This window comes from Pelodiscus sinensis, chromosome 4 (assembly GCF_052426305.1).
Source record: "Pelodiscus sinensis isolate ZL-2025 chromosome 4, ASM5242630v1, whole genome shotgun sequence".
Lineage (NCBI taxonomy): Eukaryota > Metazoa > Chordata > Testudines > Trionychidae > Pelodiscus > Pelodiscus sinensis.
The window spans coordinates 87,801,798-87,822,764 of NC_143055.1; the positions used below are offsets into that span (position 1 = coordinate 87,801,798).

General features: G+C 37.3%; 1 long non-coding RNA gene across 2 annotated transcripts in view; it reads right to left on the reverse strand.

Moving 5' to 3' along the window:
• Window positions 1-20,967, reverse strand: part of LOC149524544 (uncharacterized) — a 201,711-nt gene that overhangs the window by 25,985 nt on the left and 154,759 nt on the right. Inside the window, exon 2 of one of the 2 annotated variants that reach the window (XR_016349345.1) lies at window positions 20,477-20,522. The exons of the other annotated variant lie outside the window; for it this stretch is intronic. This is a non-coding gene — a long non-coding RNA (uncharacterized LOC149524544). The remainder of the gene's footprint in view (window positions 1-20,476; window positions 20,523-20,967) is intronic. 2 annotated transcript variants of the gene reach the window in all.

The following is a 20,967-nucleotide window of genomic DNA, read 5'->3' on the forward strand; positions in this document are numbered from 1 at the left end:
CCCAACATGCAGAGAGTCCTTCAGCTGTGATCTGTGCCCAATGCTACAGAGGAAGGCGAAAAACCTCCAGGGCCTCTGCCAATCTACCCTGGAGGAAAATTCCTTCCTGACCCCAAATATGGCAATCAGCTAAACCCTGAGCATGTGGGTAAGACTCACCAGCCAGACACCCAGAAAGTTCCCTATATTGAATGGTCAATTAGTTACCAAGATCATGTTATTTCATCCAACCATCCCCTTATCATAGAATCATAGAACTGGAAGAGACCTCAGAAGGTCGTCAAGTCCAGCCCTCCGCTCTAGGCAGGACCAATCCCATCTAAATCAACCCGGCCAGGGCTTTGTCAAGACGAGACTTAAACACCTCTAGGGATGGAGACTCCACTACTTCCCTAGGTAACCCATTCCAATGCTTCACTACCCTCCTAGTAAAATAGTTTTTCCTAATATCCAATCTGGACCTCTCCCACCACAACTTGAGACCATTGCTCCTTGTTCTGCCATCTGTCACTACTGAGAACAGCCTCTCTCCATCCTCTTTGGAACCTCCCTTCAGGAAGTTGAAGGCTGCTATCAAGTCCCCCCTCACTCTTCGCTTCGATACTGATACTCTGATACTCTGTTGATGTAGAAAGTAGGACTGAGGATATGCCATTGCTTCCTATCACCTTCAGAAGCTGGAGACAGATGAAATTAAAATCCTGTTTTCACAGCCCCCAAGACCTAGGATGATGGCAGTATTTTGCAGTGTTGCAGAGTCAGCAAATCAGAACATCCACATACACTTCCTGGACTCCACTCAATTAAAAAGGAGTTGGTCTGTACTATCTATATCCCTGAGATTCCCTTCCATACCAAGGGAAAGAAGCTGGTATTCCCAACCACAAGCACATTTATGTATTTATAACAGCCCCATGGTAGAGAGGGCTGTTGAAGATGAAGCAGAAAAGGCACATGGTCAGAGAACATTGAGCTCCAATGATCCTTAGCAAGTAGAATTAACCTTTAGGGGTCTGACTACACTGCAATGAAACCCACGGCTGGCCAATGTCTCCTCACTTGGCTCAAGGGAATTTGTCTGCATGACTATAAAATTGCAGTGAAGATGTCTAGGCTTGGGCTACAGTCTGGATGTCTACACTGTAGTTTTATAGCTCCACAGCCTGATTTCCCCACAAGCCCAAGTCAGCAGACATAGGCTAGCCGTAGGTATCTTGTTGCAGCATACCCAAAGTTACCTTTCCATTTAACCTAGACTAAAGAAATCTTGTGATCCTAACTCTAAATTTATAAATCTCACAGTAGTCTCTATTAAACTAATACTTTACCTTTGCTTTCTTCCTCTATCTACTGAAGATGCATGTAATGACCTGTGTAATTGTGGAGGATAAGCACAGATGTAGGCAGTTGCAAATCAAGCATATATTAATATTTTAAAATGCAATCTATAAAATATCAATTTTAATTAGTACATTTGACATATTAAAAATCAATAATTAAGTAGTGAAAGATTCTGCTGTTTAGGTTGCACTCCACATGGATTATCATTTCTAAATTAAGAGATGCAAATTTAATCAATAGATTTAAAACTTTACATCACTTGAGGCACTTGAAGAGCTTCTAATCAGCCTTGTAAAATGAATGCATCATTTAATTGTTTGGTTCCACCCCTCCACCCGAAAGAGACAAAAGTACCTTCAAGGTAGATTTTACATTATCACAGCTTTTGCTATCCTGTGTCACCATTTTGTTATTAAAAGTGTTTTACAAATGATAAAACACACAACCCCTGTTGCATAAAATTCTAGAGGTTGTTTTGACATTGCAGGGATTTTATCAAAAATACTATAATTGTTAGGTGCTATGTTGACATTTGAAAAGTAAAGTCTCTTACATCAAATATGGATATTAAAACATTTTAACAAACCATAAGCATTTAAGTTTGGTGTAAAAACTTGTTGTGTTGAAGTTTTGCAATACTTCCGAGTCACTGGAGAAGTAGCATGGAAGCCTCTTGTTTTATAAAACAATATATATTAAATATATAGGCTCATTTTATTAATGACAACTAGTGATAAATTGTAATGGTCAACATGCTATTTTTCAACACCAAGATCACAGGCTTATACCCTGCAAAAAAGTTTGAAGACCTGGGAATACAATCCTAATGAATTTTAACAAAAAATAATGCCCACACTGATGGGCAACAACTTCATTTGTACTCAACTATTTCCACTTCTGGGAGAGAGCATGCAAATTATTTCAGGGCCCAATCCTTTAAGCATATCATTTACTTTTATGTGAATAATAATAGTGAAGTTAATAGGACTTTTCATGGGCTTGACCCTGTATCAGAAAGGTCTATGGAAGTTTTGTTATTGGATTTTATTGACAGCACATGTAAATAAAAATGGACATGTACTTAAGCATTTGCTGGATTGGACCCCAAACATGTAAATTTATTTCATAGACACAAGGTGAATGAGGTAATGTCTTCTACTGCAGTATTTTCTGTTTGTGAAAGGCAAGATCTGTGTAAGCTCAAAATGTGGTCCAACATAAGAGATACCTTTACTTCCCTTGTCTCTCTAATATCCTTGGACCAGAATGGCTACAACACTGCATATGATATAGCTCTAATATAGATGACTATGTTTTATATTGATTGTCTCTGTTTTGTGTCCATTTGACTAAAACATTCTTCAGAGAACTTTACTTATTATTTTCCTTTTACATATATTTTATAGACATTTTTCTATAATAGTTAGCAAATCCTCCAATAATATTATCTCATGCAAAGAGCTCACCACTTCCTTGAGAAAGTAAGTTTGTGGTTTTAAAATGTATGTTACTTCCAATGTTTAAAATTTTGTCATAATTGTTAGAATCGTATATCATGTACCCAATATTCTATTTTGTGGTGTGTTCAAAATGAGTAAAATATTAACTTGGGGTGGGGCAGGAAGGAAAGTCATACTGTACCATGTGTTTAAATTTAAACTTTATAAAATCATAGAAAAATCATAGAAGCTGTGTGGAAATAGGGTGTTACAACAATATACTAATCCCTTTTATGGTAAGATTTTGGATATTTACAAAGTATCCAGACCCAGTGATCTGTATAGTCTCTAGAAGATCGGTGGAATATAGTCATGTGTCGGTTATTTATTTCCTTTCAATGATTTTCTATGAAGAATCAGTTATCCTCTGACCTCAGATCCCTCTGGCACTTTCCATCTGTCAGATGTTTCTGTAACTACATGTGTTCCTTCTGTACATCAGTCTAATGCACTAGACTTGTACACAGCCTTTATGATCAAAAACCAGATATGAAACAATGGAAGTAATACAAGTGAAAAACATAATTGTATCCTGTGCCAGTCTTCCACTCTCCTGATTTGAACATCCTTGCAAACATCAATTTTCAGTTGTGCTCTTTAGAGATATACAATGACCTCACCTTAATTTATTTTCCATATATTTTCAATTTAACTAATGCTTGAATCTTATTCACAAAGGAATAGCCATTTTTGGATCATTGCAGAAGCTCAAGTGTACAGATGTCTATTGCCTGAGGCAGACATATCATAAACATTAACTTAACATTCTTTGAGTAGTTAATCTTAATGAAATGTTGATTAATTGGGTCTCTTCAGAATGCTAAACCTCTAAATAGGATTCCTTGGGATTCTTTTTATTGCTTACTATATAGGATCTTCTCACAAGGATTATTTTGGTCCCTGGCTATATCTCCTATTTATATTTGACATATTAATAACTTTAATGTAGACCAAATCCTCATCTCATGATGTAAATCCCTGTAAATGTAGCTCAGTGGAAGCCATTGAAGGCATATCAATTAACACCAATTAACAATCTGACTCAGAGTTTATATGAGAGTATGCTGATTGATAGTCAACCAAGAAGCACATCAAGGCATTGTGGGGTAAGAGAGAGCTATAAATATGATAATTGCACCTTAATCTAAGAGGGATGTCTTCTCAAACACACTCTTGAAACAAGAGAGGGAAACAATTCATAAAAAATGCCCAAGATGTAACACTTCAGAAGTAAGTCAGGAAAAAGCCTATTGTTAGATGCTTTAAGTTCTTCCTGAAGTACAAGACTGAATCCCAAGTGCTTTACCCACCTGAAATGTGAACCAGTAACCTGTGAATTCACACTCTGCTGTGACTTACAGATCTTATAGTCTCATAGACACGAAGGCCTGATAGGACTGTCATGAACATCTAGTCTAATTGCCTGTACATTGCAGGCCACAGAACCTCATGCACCCTCTCCTGTTAAAGACCCATTATTGCTTACTAGGGTTCAGTACATTTACATTTTAGTTCAAACAAATATTTCTTAAAAATCTATTGTTTGTATGTGTGACACGTAAAGGTATGACAGCCTATAAAGAGTTAAAGGGTCCCAGCAGGTCACATGGCTACCCAGGATGAAGGAATGGGGATACTGTGTCAAAGAGTGTTTGGCCCATCTCCCTTGTTAAAATAAGCAAAATTTCAGTGAGAATTATTGGCCAGTGTTGTTCAGCTGATTTGCTTTTGCGGGGAAGGGTATGGAGGGAAAAAATAAAAATCCCCAGGAAAGTGCTTTATTTCTGTTCTCTAATTAGTGAAACCTGTTGCCTTTAGTTTCATTGGATGGCCCCTAGTCTTTGTATTTTGTAAATAAAGAGCATTATTTACTCTACTCATTTTTTCCACAATGTTCATGACTTTAAGACCTCTATCACATCCTCACTTTTCAAATCTGAATAGTCTGTCTTTCTAATCTTGCCTCATGCAGAAGCTCTTCTATTACTTTTGTTGACTCTCTCTTTACTTTTTTCACTTCTAATAAATCATTTCTGAGGTGATGCAGCCAGAACTGCATGTAGCATAAAATGTGTGGGTATGTGACACATACAATGTATGGGAAATTGTGGCTGAGCTTATTGTTGTTGCTTCAGTGTTGCTTTCTATTGTTTTGACCTGGGCAAAAACTTGTGGTCTGAGTGAAAACCTTTTCAAGCTGACATAAGAATGCACCCTTCATTGTAACAGATAGTTAAGGAACCACTTCTAAAAAAAGTCTAATAACGTCTATCCAGAAATTAATGCTCCATGTGTGGAGGATTTGACTGTATTGTTACCAGGTGCAGGGGTGGCAGGTTTCTATAATTTTTGATGGCGCACAGAATGGGTCTACCCCTCCCCCCTCTACCCCTCAATGCCCTTACCTTCTCCTTTCCCAGCATCATCTTGTCCCCCCTCCCACTGAAACCTCCCCTCCTGCCCTTTTCCTCAGTCTCCACTTGGCCGCCTGTCTAGGGTTGCCAGATGGTTAAAACAAAAACACTGAACACCATCCCCCCCCCCCCCAAAAAAAAGCACTGGGAAAAAATTCTGTTGAAGGAAAAAAAGTGGGGGGGACCAAAAATTAAAATTAAAATAAATCAGCATTAAAACAGCATGATCCCTTTAAGAGTGAGTGCAGGGTAGTAATGGTAGAGCACTAAGACCCAGGGGAAGCATGGATTCCCCTAGGACTTTTGGCTGGCAGCCATTTTGGGGAACCAGGTAAGCATGGGGGCTGGGGCCAGGGGGCCCGAGGGAGGCTGCAGGGAAGGCCGGGCGCTGAGTGTTTGTAGGGTTGCCAGGTGCCTCCTGGCAGGGGAAAAAAACAGAAGATACTGGACATTCTCTGAATTTTTTCACCAGACAGGAAGGGAAAATACCAGACTGACATCTGGCAACCCTATGCCTGGCATTTGTCTCTCCACCACCCTGTCCCTTGGTACCTTCCCCTTTCTTCTCCTGACCTGCCCCCTTCCCCTCAGCACAAGCCCCTTCCTCTTCCACCCCTTCCGCCTATTTTTCCCCCACCCTACCTTACCCTACCCTACCCTACCTTCTTCCTTCCAGTTTTCAGTGCTGGAGTCTGTGATCAGGCCCCAGCTGCTTCCAGGGCTCCAGACCACATGCCGGTGCTTGGTGGTTTTAAAGTCCTGGACTGTGACGTGTCACACCACGCCCAGGCGTCTCCCCTCTCAGTTGTTGCGCGGTGTTTCAGCATGTCATGCATGCGCTCCGGGGCTGGGGGGGGCACTCTGGGACTGGGGGGGGGGGAGAAAAACCCATGGAGGGGGGCAGCAGGTGGGGGCTGGGGCCTGCTCCAGACAGGGCCCAGGGAGAGACCCAGCTCCAAATATTGGTGGAGCAGAGCCCCAGCTCTGAATATTCCTGGAGTATGGGAACCACGAGCCCATATAACTCGCTGCCTATGCAATGTGCATCCCCTCCAGTCTCTCTCAGTGATGCCAGTTATAAAATAGCAAGGTGTAGATCCATTCACTTTTAATTCCCCACTCCATGATACATCTAAGTTAGTAATAATATATCATAATATCCATATTTCTTCTGCTAATCAGCTAAGTCACCTGAAGCAGGAAGATTAACAGACCTTGTAATAATATCCTAACTAGTATAAATTAGTTTACAAGAGATCAAAGCAGCTGATGAGTTGCCTACACTGAGTGCAAGTTTTAGACAAATTATCATTAGACTAGCAGAATGGAAAACTTATTATATTTGATAACTGGTGCCAGAACTTAGATTTGTTTTTCAGTAAGGATAGAGAAAGTTTCTAGTAAAAATATTCATAATTAAAATAGTATTTTGGAAACAAAGTATGAATTGAAGTAATAGCCAGCATTTCAGGGGATCAGGGAGGCAAAAGGGATGAATAAATTAGCACAGGGGATGAATGTAGAACTGTATTTTTAAAAGGAAATCCATATACAAATTATTTGGAAATAAATGTTTTTATGTTTGTTTGATTTCAAGCATAAATTTACATTCTTCGTCAATGCATGACCAAGTTTAAAAATGTAAGACATATATGTATCCTTCTACATACAGATCTCTTATCTTTCTAGATAACCTGCTTTTTAAGCATTCAATGCATGTTCAATGTATAATTGAAATTTTCACCCATGATTCACATGCTTATGTTCAGTATAATATACATTTATGTAACCTAATAGTAAAAAATAAATATGCATCACAAAATGTATACATTTTGATATGATTTATAACCCTGTGTCACCAAACAGAGAAGCATCCTTCTTATTCATTAAGCTGGTTAAAGGCATATTTAAGTACCACTGAAGTCTGAAGGCTCTACTTCAAAATTTGGTTTAAAACTATTCATAAAGGTCAAAGTGATAGCAAAGGATCTGCCTTTATAAGCTTACTAAATCATAACTTGCTTTGGCACTTAGCACCAACTGAATATTTTCATTTGGCATATTGTCACAAAACAAGCTGTAACATATTTCATCTATCAGTACCAAGGAACATCTTGACAGTATTCTTTTATTCCTGTCAGAATGAATCCCTTTATAATATAATATCTCAGAAGATGAGATAATCAGTTTGCGAATATATTGATTGTTACTGTTTTCAGTCATATAGGGATTAATGCTTTCTTAATTGCATCCCAATTCAACATGTACAAATTTTTTTCAATCTCTTTTTTTAAATTTCTTTCATTTTCTTTTTTTTAAACTATTTTTTCCATTTGTTTATAATGTAACATTTATTTACTATTCATGACATAAAATGAAACAAGGGAGAAAAAACTCCCTGCTTCTGATTTCTGTTTATATTCTCAATTGCCATGTGCAGGTTTTGACAACCATCTGCTTAGATTAGACTTCACTTCTTTCTCCCATTCGCTCCTGTCATAATAAAATATTGACAGAAACAATTTCTGTGGGGAAAATGGAAAGTTAATAGATAAGTTGAAGCTCTACATGTTTTTTTCATTATAGTTCTGGTGTACTCCCACAACTTTTGTTGTATTTATATATCAAATCAGTTTGAAGTGTGAAAAAATCAAAAAACTAAAGCTGCAGCCCATAAATCTCAAGAGTTCAGATTTCAGACCATATCTAATATTTATATTTTATTGTAAATATATTAATATCTCTTGTCAGATATTAAGTAGCATGGGTGGTTAAATATCCACTAAACTGCATGCTAAGTAATTACTTTATAGTTTCTGGGTCAAAGTCAGCATTGCTTCACCCTGTCACTCTGTTAGGGTATGTCTACACTGGCCCCTAGTTCAAACTAGGGAGGCAAATGAAGCACACCGAAGTTGCAAATCAAGCATGAGATTTAAATATCCCATGCTTGATTAGCATAATTGTAGCCGTTAGCCATTTTAAAATGCCGGTCGCCTGATTTAACTTGCCGCGTGTAGACTCGATAGTTCGATCGGAAACCCTTCCCTCGAATTAACTGTTACTCCTCATGCTAAAGGTATCCCAGTTTAAAAACTCTACCCTTTTTAAAAAATTACTAGTAATTCATTAAAAATTGTTGGGATTATTTTAAGGTTTTTAGGTGAGCAGAAAGGGGAGATGGTGTATGTGTGTGTCTAGTGACCCAACCAAGTATTTGGTGTCTTAATTTTCTCTTTTACTTTCAATTGGTTGCAATAGTTTTTCTACTTTCTCTAGCATTGATACCAATTGACTACATTATTTCTTCCCAGCAACATGACCTTATATTTGTTTTACTGAAATACATGTTCAGACAAGCCCACCTCACCGAGCAAACCGGAGCAATCTGTAAATGATCTATCCCCAATTTTTTTTTACCTCTCTACCAAGTGCAAATTGCACATTTTATGAGTAATGATGGTCTTCCAGCTCATCTATTAAAGACATTGCATAACAATGGGCCAAATCATGTGGGAGGGAACAATTAGAAACACCCAACTGAATGATTAACATTCACAATTACTTTTTGTGATTTTGATCACAAATACTTTTTATGATTAACTGGATATATTCTGTTGTTACTTTGTATAGTATTATTATCATTTTAATCAGAATATCATGAAGGACTAAGTCAGATGCTTTACAAGGCACCTCTGTCTAGAATATACCTGTAAATATGTGATATGACAGAGGCTTAATTTTGTCAATGTATAGTGTGAATTATTTGATCAGATCCTCAACTAGTATAAATCTTATACCTCAAATTAAGTACATCATCTGAGGTCTTAGACTATTTAAGGGGAATAATTTTGTTTATTGTATTAGGGAGAACAAACAGAGAAACATGGAGTTCCTCATAGAAAATGCACCACGTAAGTAACACAACCTTAGAAGGAACCTTCACACGTCAATAGTTCAGATGTTATTTGGAAGGAAAATCTCAATTCCCTGGAATGTCAACAGGCATTTATGTAAGAATAAGGAGGAAGCAAACCTCATGTCCTGGTAGTAAAATCTTTAATCCACTCTTCAAGTGCAAATGTCAGTTCAACTTTCACTGTGGAACCACCATGGTGCTTTGCTCATATCCTTTCTTTTGCAGAGAAAATGATTTAACTTGACACGTGTAGACTCGGTAGTTTGATCGGAAACCCTTCCCTCAAATTAACTGTTACTCCTCATGTTACTCCTCATTCAGAGAAAAAGAATAAGTTATAACAACTAATTGAAATAAGTCACTAATATTTCCAGTCCAATCCAACAAAGTAATAACTTTGAGAATATGAACTATAGGCCATCATCTCACCTCATTGCTATTTTTGTAATTAAAATGAATTAACTTTGTATGTTTTCTGTTTTCATTACCATACCTGTCATAAAAGGAGATTATCAAAATTCTAAAAATACCTGATGTACTTTGGTAATTATGATACAATGCTCCAAAACTTTAGTATTTTCAATTCTGCATTTGATTTGCTGTCTATTCTACTCCTCCCTACTAGGTTAGTAAGGCTGTAAATATGGAATCAGCTACTTGATGTATGCACAGAGGCAATTTCCATGATTTTTTCCTTTCTTTTTTTCATCTGAACTGCAGCAATATAAGTACATTTGTAAGTATCATAATCTCAGAATGTGATACATTGAAATGAATTGTAAAATAAAAAGCAGTTAGTATTGGAGATCAAACTTAGATTTAAAACAGAAAGATTAAAAATTTAATCTGGAAGGGAACAGGTTAGGCTACAGAATCTCATTAAAATGTGTGTTCCACACATAGAGACAAGGTGGGTGATGGGATATTTTTTACTTGGACCATCTTCTTTTGGAGAGAGAGAGAGAGAGAAGCTTCCAGTTAACACAGAGCTCTTACTCAGCTCTAGGAAACTTAGAAAATCACAGCAATATAACAAGTGGGACAAATTGTTAAGAATTGTGTCACATCTGGTCACGTAAAAACCATAGCTTCAACTGATTGGGGAGAATATTTCAGAGGACCTAAAGTTCCAGTATAGTAATGACAAAACATTAAATTATAATCTAAAGAACAGAAGGTGGGAAATTCCTATCCCATCTCCAACCTTCCAGTCATAGATAACACAACTGAGAAAGATGTAGCCACCAAATTCCAACTATGTGTAAGATTAGACAGCATCCTGGATGTTTCACAGTCAGGGCTTTGACTGGGGCACAAAAAAGAGACTTACTAGTGTCACTAAAAATGACTTCCTTATAGTCATAGATGAAGGTAAAAATGCCATGCCCATACTTCTTCACAGCTCTGCAGCATTTGACACAGATGATAACAATGAATATGCTTGAAGTGAGTACAAGAACAATGTTACAGTGTCTCCATTCATTCATTTTTCAGAACATCTCAGAGAACTTGTTTGTCTTCTCCAAAGGTCTCTTATATGAAGAGTCCCACAGGGATCCATACTACCCTTGCTTCTCTTCTACTTGCAATCACTGCGAGAAATGTGAGATGCCTTAGCTCCCAACAATGTGTCAATGATGTTCACCTGTGTACCTCATTCTCAACTACTGCAACCGTGACCATTATTAAGATATCAAAATCCTTACAAGAAATTATCTCCTGGATTAGCAGGTGGCTCAGTCTGTTATGCAGGAAAGACCAAAGTAATTGTCAGAAAGCAAAAATGTAGCTTCCATTGATCAAAATAGTGCAAAGCCTTGAGGTCCTATTTCACTTCTTCCTAAGATCAGTGACAACTAGCATCACTTTCTGAAAGTGCTGTCTTTCAACTTTTAGGGAAACATTGTCCCTTTCTGCCAGATGAAATCCTGGCTATGGTAATCTATGCATTTGTCATCTCCAAGCAGGCTTGTTGTAGTTTATTTGATCTGAAAGCAAATGTAAAGGTGTACAGGCTCTAGCTGGTGCAGTAATGAAGCTACCTGCCTTCTGCCTGTCTCTGGCCACTGTGAGCAGATCTGTGATTAAATCCCTCCCCCAGCTCCTAGTCATCTTCTGATGTCAGTTTATCATCAGGGTCCTAATTTTCAAAGCAATTCGGGGATCAAACCCTCACTACAGAAAGGATTGAATGTTGATGTATGAATGACTACAATAGCTGTATTCCTCTAGGATAACATTGGAAGTGGATGAGAGCTGGAAACAAGGCATTCTTTACTGAGAAGATCTGACTATGGAATAATTTTCTGGAAGAGATCAGAAGTGAATCCAGACTCTGACCAGCTTTAGGAAATATTGCAAGGCCTCCCCTTTTGAGATACCCTTTCTATTGTGATACAATCTGAAAATCCCTTTTATTCATAGTCCTCTACCATATTCCTCCTAAAAAATACATATGCTTCGAAACCTTGCCCCAACAACAGAGTTTTGACCACTTTTCCCCCACCCCAAAGGAAGAGCCTAAAACTCCATGAAGTTTGCTAAGGACTTTTTTACTGATGCTACTGATTGTACATGGAAGACACTCAGAGCTACAGGAATGTGTACGACAGCACAAAACTTTAAGATAGAACAATAAATAGAAGTTCTTAGCAAACAAGGAAGCAGAAATACATGGAAAAATTATAGCTATAATCTGCTTTTTAAAAATTGCATGTGAGGCCCTAATTGTAGATACTGGTGATTTTTCTTTAAATCTGAACTGAAACATAGACATAATACACCGGAATTTCAAATATAATCAGTTATTCACTTGTTTTACACATCAAAAGTGATGCTGACAGCAGGTTCAATTATGGTCAAATAAAAATTAGCATTTGTCTAGTGATATAGGGTACTCCTAGATTCTCAAACAATAAAATGAACCATCCATGTCCAGATCTCTAGTATATCCCTCTAATTATAAAAGTTTCATTTTTTGGAAAGCCCCTACAATAATATAACAAATTAATTTTCATGGAGAAGATAAGAAGTTATAAAATCAATATTAGATAAAAAGAAATTAACATGATTAGCTCCCACCCCAACAATACCTGCTATAGAAAAAAAAAAGATTTTCTGGAGAAGAGAGGTGATGATGGGCCAATATTTCCAAGCTCCTAGAACTCAACATGAAGTGGAGGCCATGTGGGTCCTCTATCAGCACTAATCTTGCAGCCCTACCCTACTCTCTTGGAACTAAGAATGGAAACTCAACATGACAGATGTTGTGGGTCTAGTTAATCACCCAGTTGTTGTTTTTTCTTTCATCCATTGGGCAGTTGACATAGGAACCGGGGAGGTTTTTACCTTCCTTGGAGCATCTTCAACCCAGAGTGGATTTAGTAGGGTTGAATCTAGTACCTCACAGAGAGCTGGGTTGAATTATTAATTGTTATAATGTATGGCCAGGTCCTAGTGTGGTTAAAAGGATAAAATGAAAAGCTCCCAGAGGTAAAAGACCTTGGATTTGGTTTTTATGGATTCTGGGCTCATAAGATAAGTCAGACCTTGTGGTCCTCACAGCACAGAGGTCCCCATCCTTCTAAATCTTAAGTCCCCCTCAGGAGGAAGAGGCTAGGTGGACTCAGAGGCTATGTCTACACTACAAGGTTTTTGTGCAAAACCAGGTGTTTTTGCACAAAAAACGGCAGAGCATCCACACCTCAAGTGTGGTTTTACATTAAAAAAAATACAGTAAATCGACGGGACAGAGGGCTTTTTCCAGTAGAGTTATTCCTCCTGGCAAGAGGAATAACTCCTTTTTGCACTACAGCTCTTGAGCAAAAAGGCATGTGTGGACACTCTGCGGGGGTTTCTTGAGCAAAAAGAGCCTATCAGAAAAAGCACATATACTATAATAGCCATTCTGTTAATGGCAATCAGAGCTCTCTTGCGCAAAAGAGTCCATGAAGTATGGACACTCTCTTGTGTAAAAGCATATTGCTTTTGCAATGTGCTTTTGAGGTGTGGACATGCTTTTGTGCAAGTAGTTTTTGTGAAATATCTCTTCCGCAAAAAGCCTGCAGTGTAGACAAAGCCAGAGAGCAGATTCCTGGCAGGTGGTAAAGAACCCTGTAACCCCCACACTGGAAGCAGTTAAAAGCTTGATATAGGAAAGTAGTGATTATGGACAGGTACAAGGACACCCCTGCCTTACGCTAAACTTTAATAAATGTTGCAGACTGCCATTTAGTTCCATGCATGTGTCTGCCCTCATTTCACCACTGTATCTAACTCAAGGGTCTCTTGCCACCCAGATGAAGAACAATACCATTAATAACCAATAGTTTTACCAGTTCTAGTAAAAACCAAGTTTTATCTTGGAGGAGCAGTCACGTTCAACGACATTTGTTGTTAATGTAAGAGTGCCAAACAATCACAAATTCCAGGTGTAGCACTTTACGACTTCCCCCCCCCCCCCCCATCGCCAGCGTTCCAACTTGCATGTAAAAATTAAAGAATCCCTTTAAACAATGCAAAATAAATACAATCTTTATCTTAGGCCACTGTAGGTTCCTTATTGACTTATTCAGCAATTTGTGGTGGCCTGGCCTGCTGGAGACTGAGACAGTCATGAAAATATAAACCACAGTGTTAGGTACTGATATGTGAAGCTCTTCTGAGGCAAAGTAACTGTAAAGAACTGAATGAAGCCTTCAAAAGAGATGAATAAAATTAACTTGTTATGCCTAAATAATAATTTTATGGAGGGGCACTAAATGTTAATGCTTTCCAAGAGATCAGAGGAAGCCTCAGGCTGTACTTGGAACAGTATACAACAAGAGAAAAATAACAATTTCATAGATATGTGCAGATTATTCGGGGTTGCCATTTGATATTTTTTATGTTCTGACTGTTTTCCATTTAGCCAGCAGACACTAAAGTTTAGTTCTGCATAAAAACATAACAAAGCTAATAAACTGTTATATACAGTGAGGTTGGTTTTGCCCCGAGGCACAGAGTTTATTCTACATTATTGTCATACAATAGTTTATTCAAATTATGAACCACCAATATCTCCTCCAATGCACACACTTGAACCAACTATTTGAATCAGCTGTTGTACTTCTACTTTGATTACGTGAAAAGCCCTGAAGAGACATTTAGTATTTACTAAAATATGTACCACTTGGCTTTTATTTTCTGATCTATTGAGAGTTTACATATTTCAAAGTTTAATTTACAGAAATGGTTTTAAAGTGTTATAGGAAAGAACCCACATATTCAAATGTACCCTGGGTCAAAGTATTAGTTCCTTTTATCTCGTTTTCCATAGTTTTGTCCTAAGAAATTTAAAATAGCTGTAAGTAACTTATTTACAATTCATTGTTGATTTAAATGTTTGGACTGTGGTTATTCCCATCTGTTGAGATCTAATTTTGATTACTAAATGCTTTCAGAACTCAAGGTACAATCGTAACTCTCTGAACAAATATTACTCATCACAGCCATGACCATAATGGATAATAAATCTAGAGACTGAACTGTTCTCTTGGGTAAAATATGGCTAAATGTGTCATAACTGTGGTGGGAGGGGGAAAAGGGAAGAGAATGATCTGGATAGGAATCCTGGAGACAGCAAAGGAACAAGCACAATGTCTTAGAGCACTGGAGAGAATTTGCTTAGGAGTGGCAAATCCTGCACCTGTTTTACAGTTGAACTATGGACTTGCTCTCTCATGGAAAAAAATGTCTTGGGCTGTAGAGAAAGATCAGAGTTCTTTGTCCTATTTATAATTGTGTTTCTTTACTACACATGCCCAACTGTCCATGTTAGCATTATCGTCCCCATTTTAACTATTGCAAGTATATCCCTTGTTCAAGTACATTATTATGTTATTTTATATGTGTGTGGCATTACATGTATGTGACTCCTCAGCTACAGGTCTTTAAGAAGAAACTAAGGCCAAGCCATAGCCCCAGTGCCCCTGGAAGAGCTTGCAGTTGCCATTTGCCAACTGCACGGAACCCCTCCTCCACGCCCGGAGCATTATCAACTAAAAATGACTGCCTTTTCCACCTGGGCAAGGTGAGAAAGGACTTCCTGCACTTATACCCAATTATACTGTACATGTCCAGAACAGCTATAATTTAGTTCCATAGGCACAGTTATATAGCTTAATAACCTTAAGTCATACAGACTCTCATCAGCGGGATTATCTAAAGTCCTTAATTGTGAAATGGAAGCCTACCCAGTCTATTCCAATATTAAGGCCACGTGTGAGATATTGGATAAAATTTTATAAAATGTTCCAATTACCTTCAGCAACAGTTGATGGGATAAAGGTACAAAAGGGAGACAAAATACTGAGCTATTCCAAACAAAAGCCTACCTAATACAACTCAAGCACCAAGTTAAGATTCTGTCTGGTTAAATGAAGAGTGTGGGATCAGAAATTAAGGACATACATTTGTGCACCAGAAACTAGGCTTAATGGGTGGACACAACTGAAGGAGTTGGCTGTTTGGCCCACCTTTCCTTAGGCTGTTTCCTCTTCTTTGGGGAGAAAAATCAAAATGATGTGTGAAGAAAGGTGAATTGCTTTTCATGGCTGCCCACCATTCCCTGGGACCTTAAGAATTACTGTGATATTGCTGGACCTTCAGCATCCTGATGCTGAGATGTCCTGACCATGCTGGGCCAGTGACAGACTCAGATGACATACCTCCATCGACTCTGTCAGTCCTGAATAATACATGGGATATGAATTTTTGCTTCCTGGTGTTTCCCACGTCCCTCTTACTTCTCCTTCCTAAATCTCTCTTTTTGCCTTGTGTATAATAAAAATCTGGCTTAGCCAGACAAGTCTCAATATTTTGCAACATGCCTGTGAGCCCATAAGGCAGTTAAATGCTATGAAGCAGCTTAAAGCAATGTCCTAAACAGGCTGGTGTTAATACAAATATGCCTTGTCTCAGAGTGGCTGATTAGACTCTGCATTATATTTGTATTTCTCCTGCAGTAAGGTTGTAAGCAACAGTCAGCACAAGAGACAGAAGCTACATTTTCTAACTTTGCTGTTCTTTTTCTCTCTTTTTTTTTTTTAAACTTTTCCAGTACATTTGTTTTGTGTGCCTTCTAGGAAATGGGATGGATTTTAACAACAGTACCAAGACTTTCTCCACCTAACTTCTCTTTCCCACCAAAAATGATTGTTATTAACTTCTTGAACACCATCAAACAGACTGGCAAACAAGCTCCTCTCCCCTCCACCCTGCATAAAGACTGTGTCTACCCTGAGCATTATGGGTGACAGCACATGAGTATGCATAGTTACAACTGTTGTGGAAAGTAGGCTACATTGACAGTGAAGTGTAGCTATACACATCAGTGAAAGGTTCTGGCAGACGGGAGATAGCAGGGAAAACCTCAGACAGTTCGTGTGGCAGGAAAAAGATCCACCAGCAGGGAATTCTAGATCCTTTTCCAAACACTAAAACCTTTCCCTAAGGCAAGAAAACTCTCCAGCAGTGAGGAGTCAGTGGAACACTAAGGGCGTGTCTACACTATATCCTTAGCTTGAAATAAGCTATCTAATTTGAGCTACACAAATTGCATAGATTATTTCAAATTAATTTTGAATTGGCATTACACAGCTCCAAATTTTGAAATAAACCACTATTGTGAAATGTCCCTTAATCTTTGTGGAATGAGGTTTACAGGGACATCAAAATAGTGAGGCTATTATATTGTGAAATAACGGGCTTGTTTCAAAGACACAGAATAGCTATTTTGGGATACTGAAAGAATCCCGAAATAGCGCCTCAGTGTAGATGAATCTCAAGCTATTAAAAATAGCAGTATAAATAGGAGAGGCACAGCTTCAGGATGTAGAGAATATAGATAGGCTATATAGTGTAAAGGTTCAAGAATGTCTTTATTCACTTAAGCAATGCCTCGCTATCTCCATTGCTATTTATACCCTTGATAGGGGGCATGTGGTATTTGTACCGTGCACATTACATTTCAAATGTTTTAACTCTTTTCCCTTCATCTTTAATAAAATATTAAAATATTTTTAATAGTGCATTTTCTCAGGAACTAAGTAGGCTGAGGTGTCCGTACTCGAAACCCAGAACAATGTTTAGCTATTTAGTGTTGTGTAGCAAGACAGCACTGTTGAGTTTTTCTACCTATTTATTCCATCAAAATTGCCATAAGTGGCTACTATTTAAATACCATTCATACATCTGATGAAATATAATAGAATACTGCAAAAACTGAAAATGTTTTAGATTTTATGATTTCATGTTCTAAAAGTATAGCTCCTCGCATTTAATATTTTAATTACCTTTGCATATAGCTCATTTTTCTCAAAATAATTTAACATGTTTATCTGTATAAATCTGTCAAAACTATATAGTTTGAAAATCTAAATGTTTGACTGCATCCAAAATATGTTACTATAACTTAAACTGATTTTAATTGCCCAAGTTTAAGAAATGTATCAGCCATAACATTTCTCCTTTTACCCTTTCACTATATAACAAGTCTTCTCCTTACATGATATCACACAGATTATGTAGTATATTGTTATTATTCTATGTGTATCTAGCATAAGAAATTAAGCAATTTAATCATTATCATCAATGATTTACACAAATTTACTAGAAAAGTAGGATTGAAATTAATTTAAGAAAATTATATAAGTGCTACATATCTTATCTCTAATAAGGATATAGAAAAGGGCAGGTCACTTAAATTGAGTGCTAGATCTTCATTTTAGCATTTTACATTGTACAGAATTGTGAGATCAAATAATGAAAGCTTATTACAATTATTTTCACAATGGGGTTGAATAAAGATTATGCTGGTTTTGTTAATTTCTGTAGTATTAGAGGGTATGCACAGAACTTTTCAATTGGTCAGTATACTATGAAAAAAATTATTTCCATCCCACACATCCCCGTTCAGCAAAGTAATTAAACACATAAGTTGTCTCGTTTACTTTAACAAAATTACTTACACTCAGAGCTATTCTCACTGAACTGGTCTCAAGACACTAATGGGCATAGTAGAATGAACACTTCATTATAATGTGAAAAAGTCCTATATAGGAAGAGCAGTAAAACTTATAAAAAGTTTTGAAATTTCATTGTTTGAAACAGGCTTTTTTGTTTGTTTGTTTTCTTTTCAACTGCCTTAAAGAGTGGTTGAAATCTGCTGCATTTTTGAATACTCCAAAGCATGGTCAGTATAGCCAGCAGACTTCCCATAATAAGTGTGACTGTTCTGAAGGACAGGAATTGGAAGCACCAGATTTTAGTCAGCAGTCTCTTGTGTGAGTATGGAGCTATGTGACTGAAGATATAAGGATGCAAACTTCTGAAGGAGATCAAGGAAGCTGTCAGAAGGACACATCAGTTTGATATTGAATTAGTTCCTCCAGTTCCTAGATATGCTACCTTCCCTCATTTTTATTCTCATCATACATGCTTTAAAATCAGGTTTCTTATTCAATATATTCTCATTGAATGTTGATTCAAGCTAAGAAATAAAAATGCAAGGTAGCGTAACAAATATAAGACAATCTTTCATGCTGCCTATCTGATGAACTCCCACTGACTTCTGTGAAATTATTATTGCTATTATTATTGACCATTAAGAATTACTATTGCTGTCTTCTGGTTCAATTAACAATTTGACGTGATTCTCAGTGAAACAAATGTAGACCTTGTTGATGTTACCTAATGCTGTGAATGGTGCTGTGGGTCACTTCTTCTGATTTGAATGCTAACAAAGAGTGTAATAGAGAAAATAATTAATGTTTTTTCCTCTAGTGTCTGTGTGATTTACTGATTGGTTTATTAATATTAACTTTGTCATCAACAGCATAGAAAGGGTGAGAGGGGACAAGATAATGAAGTTGGATTAACCACATTAAATGAAGTTTAATACAGAATGAATCATTGTGTTTGGATTACTTAGTAGTTTTTTGGGGGAGGGGAGCTGCTTATGTTTGGATTTCTAAAGGAAATGTTTGGATAGTTATCATTGAGAGAAATTAAAGAATACCTTGTCTGAGAGTTTGTACATGTGTACTGTTGGTATTGTGTGCTTTTTAAATGCAAATTTTGGATTAGTTCCCACTTGAGACTGGTGCTATTCAGATGATTTGTTTCCATACTGTAGGAAGATGAAGGTCTGAAACATAAACGCATCTATCACAGGCCAGGTATGAAGCCGAGGCCTAGACAGCAATGGTCAAGACTTTCCTAATAAAAAGAGAAGTTAAACTGTGAGCAAGAGGCAGGCCCTGCTCACATAAATTGTGAAGAACAGGGCTGATATTACAGAAACATTCATACTCAGAGGTATTAGGCACAGGCTGTGAGCACAGTCCAGAGGGGTTGTAACAGAACATCTCAGGAACCCAACGGGATTACTCCCACCTGTCAAAAAAGTTTGGTTAGCTTTCTGCATTATTGCTATGACATTCTTAGAACTGCATTTAAAAGTAAAAAAGTTTTTAAAAATCCATACAAAAATTAAATTTTTAAATATTACCTCAACCTTAATGTTGAGGTTTCCCCATACATTTTTAATTACAAAATTAAAAAATAAAAACTTTTAAAAATTGATTACTAAAAGAAAACTGTGTTTGTTTGCAATTGCATTATCTGTTAAGGCAGAAATACATATACATATATTTGTAATTTAAACCTTTTTTAAATTTGAAAAAAAAATGTTAATAATATGATTATACCATAGATATAATAGCAAAAGAGTGTGGTACCACATTTTTAAAAAATTATAAAATTGACTTTTGTTGTAACAAAATAATAAAAACAAATAGCTATGTGACAACAAAAAACAACATTCATGAAATATAGGACAACTTACAATTTAAAAAATAGCACCAAAATTACATTTATAGTTACACACAAAAAATTAAAAATTGGAAAAATAAGCAAAAGGGTTAAACATTTAAATCTGCAAGTTATTACCTTATTTAAAACTTAATAAAAAGCATACAAATTTCTATTAATATTAGTCAAATGTGTTAGTGTTAATTTAGTAACTTATGGCATTGTCTGTTACTTTATATTAAGCTTTATTGTAAAACTCTGCTGTACAGGTGTTTTCAAATAAGAAAGCCCATGTTTCAAATATTTGCCAGTGGTTAGGATTAGAAGCAGAGTCTGCATGTCTGTTGCTTAGCAACCTTATCTTCAGGAAAATTGGGAGTAATTTCAGCTGTTGCATTCCTGAAGGGTTAAAAACATTAACGTACTGATTTTATTCAAAGTAAAGTTTTTACCTTATTTTTTGTTCCTTGTTTTGTTTTAATTGCTTTAATTTGGTTTCTGTAAAAATTAAGAGAGAGAGAGAGAGAGTTAAAGGGAGGAGAGGTGAGGAAAGGGGAGGAGGTGAAGAGCAATTTAGGAAAGTAGAGACACTAGAGCAGGGGTGGGCAATAATTTTTTGCCAGGAACCACTTTGGAAATTTTTGAAGTGTTCCCGGGCCACAAAGGAAGGAGCAGGAGATCAAGCAGAAGGCGGCAGGGCCAATATATTTCCTGATTCCCCATCCCCAGACAATGATTGCTTTCGGCTACACCCCACGTTCCCCCTAGATGCCCATGCCCCTGGAGTGGGAGGAAACTTCCCCGTTCCCATGCCCTGAGGCCAATTAGGACCTGGGGGTGGGGGAGTGCATGAAGACTTCTCTGCTCTGCCCTCATCCTGCAAGTAGCGTGTCACTTCAAAGCACTGTGTGCTCCTGGCAGGGTGGGAGGAGACTTCACACAC